Source organism: Curcuma longa, chromosome 16 (genome assembly GCF_044706935.1).
Source record: "Curcuma longa cultivar G26 ecotype Majalengka, Jawa Barat chromosome 16, ITB_CL_G26_1.1, whole genome shotgun sequence".
Taxonomy (NCBI): Eukaryota; Viridiplantae; Streptophyta; class Magnoliopsida; order Zingiberales; family Zingiberaceae; genus Curcuma; species Curcuma longa.
The window spans coordinates 9459773-9465772 of record NC_133876.1 but is presented as its reverse complement, the minus strand read 5'-3'; the positions used below and the strand labels follow the sequence as shown (position 1 = coordinate 9465772).

At 40.1% G+C, this 6000-nt stretch overlaps 1 pseudogene; it reads left to right on the top strand.

The window, feature by feature from the left end:
• The window catches only part of LOC141847408 (protein DETOXIFICATION 10-like), a 5038-nt pseudogene extending 3279 nt beyond the window's left edge, over positions 1–1759 (top strand).
• The last annotated feature ends 4241 nt before the right edge of the window (positions 1760–6000 follow it).

Below are 6000 nucleotides of genomic sequence, written 5' to 3'. Positions count from 1 at the left end.
CCACCATGGTGGTCGGCAACCTCGGCGAGCTCGACCTTGCCGCCGCCGCCGCCATCGCCTTCTCCCTCGCCAACGTCTCCGGCTTCAGCGTCCTCGTAAGTCCTCTTCCTTCCGGTTCTGGTTGCGCAGGGTAAGTTCACCCCCTCGATGATGAGAGCAGTGGAATTACACCCCACCCAATCCGCGCTTCTCGGTGCTTCACATTCCGCTCTTGGTTGGTTCCACCGGCGGTGTCAATAAGTTCTCTTCTAATGGTATGCCTCCCTATCTCCTTTGTGTGGGCCTCAATGGGGAAGCTTCTCCATTTAGTAGGTCAAGACCCTGCCATATCTCAAGAAGCCGGGCGATATGCTATATGGCTGATACCCTGGCCTCTTCGCCGACGCAATCATTCAACCCCTAATGAAGTTCCTTCAATCTCAAAGCCTAATTTTTCCTATGCTCCTTGGCTCAGTTTCAACACTGTGCCTTCATGTTCTTCTTTGTTGGCTTTTGGTGTTCAAGTCAAGCTTGTATAATGTTGGAGCTGCTGTTTCACTAAGTATATCGTATTGGTTGAATGTACTTATACTGATTCTGTACATAAGGTACTCAGATAGTCCTGCAGATTAACTCGTTCCTCGATCACAAAGGAGGCATTTAAAGGCATTAACGAGTTCTTACGAGTAGCGGTGCCATCAGCACTGATGATGTGGTAATTGACATGTTTTGATTCTACTATTTTCCATTAGTTCTTACTTGTGGTTTCAACCTTACCACAACATTGAATGGTGGTCTCATGAACTGATTATTTTGCTCTCTGGTCTCCTGCCTTATCCAAAGCTCGAAACTTCTGTCCTCTCAATTTGGTAAGTAAATATGGAAAGTAAACAATGATTACTCGGCGTACTTGATCACACTGACTTCTTCAGTTTGGCATTCTTGAACAGCCTCAACAGTGTTGAACTACTATATTGCATACCGTATGGGCTTGGTTGTGCAGCAAGGTATTCTGAAACCATAATGCTTATTTGCTTGCTCATAGATACACCTTAACATGTCATGTTCATTTTGAACTAGTACTCGAGTCTCGAATGAATTAGGAGCATCGAATCCTAAAGGTGCTAAGCGAGCTGTGCTTTTATCCATGATATTCGCTGTTTTGGAGGCTGCTCTTGTGGTTGCGACTCTCTTAGCCCTGCGCCGTGTGTTGGGTTATGCATATAGTAACGAGGAAGAGGTCGTAAACTATGTCTACGGGATGATTCCTATGTTGTGCCTCACAGTAGTCATAGACAACATACAAGGGATTCTCTCAGGTTCTCTAACTAATTGTTCTAGTACTATGAATCATCTCATATGTTTAAACTTTACTCAAGATATCGTATAATAATTAATAAACACCCAAACCATATCAGGGGTTGCTAGAGGGACTGGATGGCAGCATTTAGGTGTTTATGTGAACCTTGGAGCATTCTATTTGGTCGGGATTCCAGTTGCTATTTTACTTGGTTTTGCATTGCATTTGAGAGGGAAAGGCCTTTGGGTGGGCATTGTGTGTGGCTCCACAACACAGTCACTACTCCTTGTGGTGATAACAAGTTTCACAAATTGGGAACACCAGGTAAGTTCTTCATTGTTCAATCTAAACTCTTTAATTCAAACAATGCACTACATATACAAGATGCTATTGTCTCATTATGATCTTATTTTTCAGGCAAAATTAGCAAGGGAGCGAGTATTCCATGAAAGATTATCTTTACATAATGAATTGAAATGAAGCAGCCATCAGCTTCCCTATATCGAAATTTCTACCTCTTGTCCTTTGAAAAAAAAGAAAATTATTTTTCTTATATTTCATAAGATAAAAGCATAAAACTAATGTTTGGTTGGATATGAACTCTTCAGAGTATTAGTTGCTAGCTATTCTGTGGCTCATTTTGGGAGAATTTTCAATTTATCTAAAAGAGTTTATTTTAATCTTGATAGAATTAGGGGAAATAACTAGCTTCCCAAATACTGAAACAAAAATGAACAAGAAAACAAAATTCTTGTATTCATGATTGATTAAGTGGAGAAAATATTTTTTTTAAAAATATCAATTGTTTCCTCTCTTTTTGATAATTTGTAAGGTTGATTATATATATATATCTCCGTACGTAAATCTCTTTTTTTTTCTAGATAGATAAATTGCAAAAATACTATTATCTTAATTACATTTTACTTTTTCACATATGAGTTATGAGAAGACTGATATGCTGCGCGACGTCCTCTGCGCGAAGCATCCGCGACGCTGAGTTGGCATCGCGCGAAGCGTGCCGACGTGGCTGCCAGTGTGGCAAGAGGAAAACCCTAAATTCTATCCGCGCCTTTCGCGTCGCTGCGTTCGGCCCGTCCCGCTCTCGCCCGTCCGCCCGTCACTCCTCTCTACATCATGTCCGCCGCGTCTCCCTCTGCGCGTCCAGGGCACTGCCCGCCATCACGTCCGGCGTGCCGCTCTTCTCTACTCGCCATCGCGTCCGACGCTCTGCTCTCCATTGCGAGTTTCGTCCGTCGCGCCGCTCGCCGTCGTCGCTGCTGCGCGACTCCCTCCGTCCATGGAGACCACGAGGCCGATGCTCCAGTAGGCGCTCAAGATCCCTCCAACTCCCTTATCTTTCTCCCCTAACGGCGGCGGCAGCGGCAGATCCCTCCGGGTATTCCTAATACCCACCCCGAGTCTCACGGCAGAGCTGTCTCTCTTCTCCAAACCTCTGAAACCTTCTCTTCCCCACCCAGGTAAAATCCTCTTCGGTTTGCGATGTTACAAGAAAATTGGTTTTTTTCCCGAAGCTTGTAATGTGGACCAAGATCGCATTTCTATTCATCAAGTCGGTCCATTAATTTGAAAATTTGGATTTCGATTTGACGAGGAAAGGGTTGTCCATGTGTTGGGTTTAGGCCAATGTGTTTAGTCTGTCTTTGACAAAGGTGGTTGAGAAATCTCTTGGAGAGGAAGCTGGAATTAAATCAGCTTCAATTGAAATTGAAGGTCGTTATACCTACGGGTATCTGTCAGGGGAGAAAGGAACACGCCGTATTGTTCGCCAATCACCATTCAATGCTAAAGGCCTTCGCCAGGTAATGAAAAATACATTCACTGTTGTACTGTTATGTAGACTATGAGCTTGATGGCAGCAACGGCCTAACAGTTGTATTATTGATACTCTTTGGTGCTCAATTGCACAATCATTGCTAAACCATTTTGATTGTTCTCATATCATGGTCATATTATTCACTCACTATTGCTATTCTTTTGTGCACGATCATTGTTTTTTAATTTAATTTTCTATTACATGATGTCCAAAGCATAAAATTCTGTTTCTTGTCAGGAACTCCACTGCTCTTCTGCACAAAGTCGCTTGAATAGTAACATGAGCTTGTTTTCATCTTTGAAGAATACCTAGGCTCATATTTTTCTGAATCTCTTTATAAATGTATAAATTAATTTCTTAAGTGATTTATTGCTTAATAGATGGTGGTCAAATGGGATGGACAGTTAGATCGGTTTGGAGTTTTGGTACAATCACTTCATTTGGGGTTCTAGCAATAGCCCTTCCATTCCTATTGTATCCATTTCATTATCATGAAAATCCCTAAAATTACACATTCCCAAATTTTATGGGAATAGTTATTCCTTCATTTGGTTGCAAAATGAACTGGAGAGTTGTTGTTATCTCTAGAATTATTATTTTCTCACTCTGGTGCAAAGAAACACTTGAAAAGAAAGATTTGCATCCATATTGATCTCTTGAGGTGGCTAATGTCGGCTATCTTTGAACCACTACTGTAAGCAAAAGTTTGCTTGCACAGTTTGCAACAAGCTCGTGTCCATCCTCCGGACACTTCTTCAATAGTAAAGGGCTCCCAAACTGATGACTTTTTTCTCGTCTTGAAGTTGTTGGTTCCGTATTGATAGGTTCAATTTCATTACCATCTGGTAAGCTGCATGAAGCATGTATCTGGATCTATAAAAATGCACTACATAACCTGATTACATAAATCACTCAAAAACTTAATTTTCATCAAATAAAATCTAAATAAAATAGCAAATCTGCATCTAGAAATGCTCTGAGTTTGCCTCTCCAACAACTGACTCAATAGAGGCCATGGCGTTAATTCTCTTCTCATGGTCGCACCTGATACAATCACAAGCAACAATCTTTTAACTAGTAATATGTAGAATTCTCGAAAGATAAGAAACTTATTTTTACCAATGTGGTATGTGAGGAAGAATATCAAACAGACAAACCTTACCATCATGAGCTGCTGAGCAGCTTCAAGGGCCTTGTGATGGGATTCACCAAGGCTTCTAAGCTCTCCAATAATGCATCTACAAGAGAAACATATATAAAAATCAAAGTACCAAATCATTACTCCCAAAATTTCTACTTTCGCTAGCTAAATAAACCTACCTGTAAAATCCAGTCAACACCTGGAATATCCAACCTCCTTGCCGCTACATCAGTGCATAGAAGGATACCATTCGAAAGATCTGTAAAAGATGCCAATGCTTTCTCCCTTGCTGTCTACAAAGATAATAGTGCAAAAGAAAAAGATTATATATCATAGCAGATTTTTTTAAGAACCCAGCCAACAACTACCTGCTTCATTCTTCCATGAAGTGAAATTATTAGGCAACCTTTCAGTTCAGTAAGTTGAGGAAGAACAACACCCCAATAATCAACACAAGCACATGTCATGAAGTATCTGCAATCCATGAACTTCTACTGAATACTGATGGGTCATACAAATTAATCATACATCATCAAGGAAACACAATATAATGCCAAAGGAAACATCAGTAAATTATCACTACAAATGAATATAAAGCTTACACTATCATCGTTTTTGACATGTTTCTTGCCAAGAAATCAACAAGGTAGGTAGACTTCTTCTGTGCTTCACATACCATGTACTGTAACATAAAAAAGAGCATCGAGAAGTTTGATTTAATGAAAATAAAATTTACCCATAAATATTGTGAGAATATGTGCATCTAAATCAAATCAAGCCATTTCCTACCCTTTTTTTCAGAATTTGATTTTTATTGATTTCTTGGGGAAAGGAAAATAGGTACAATCCAATTCCATGAATGATCAGTGATAGAATAGATCAAGAGTTTTCCATGAAGAAATGCAAAGACAGCATCTCATCAGACAAAATATAATAAAGACCATAATAATACCTCAATATGTAACCCTAAAGGTGTTTTTGATGAAGCAACTTCTTTGTGTTGATGCTTCACCATGTGCTTTGATTTGCACTCGAACTTCAACCTTCACAGGATTTCTTAATCCTGCCTTTGAGAGCTCTTCAACAGCCTCTGTCTGTGTAGCAGAGAAAAGCCCAGTTCTTCGGAGCTTCGGTAAATGAGAAATTATATAAGTGAGTTGCTTTTGAAATTCCATTTCCAGAAGTCTATCTGTCTCGTCTAGAATCAGTATCTACTTTGTGAAAAATGCCAACCAACATGATCAAAGGAAAAGTAAATAGGTATTTGCTTAAATGTAGCATTGCGATCAAATTCTGATAAAAACAATTAAGACAATATATTTATCAGAATTTTGGTGCATCTATTGGAATCTTATTATACAAGAAGAAAGACAACATTAGCAAACCTTGGTAAAATTGGCTTTAGTGAAGTTTTTGAAGATATCTAGTTGTGTGTGTGTGTTTTTGGGAATATTTCAAAGTGCATTTCAACAAAAAGAATATTTGTTGAGAATGTCCCCATCCCATTCAATTTACATCCACAGATTATACTTATTTTCACTTTTACTAGGTCTGCTCTGGGCGTGTTTCTTATGGCAAAAAGACCTGCAGAAGGAAGAAGGGTGGAGGTAGGTAGAGAATCACCTTTCCATTTCTTTGGATGAAGCCTTGATGTTCCTCCGTGAGAAGGCTGAGAGTACCTTGAGAAGCACCAGCGTGGAGCCGCTCCGGTGAGCCACCACCATCAAGGTCTTCGAAGGCACCGCC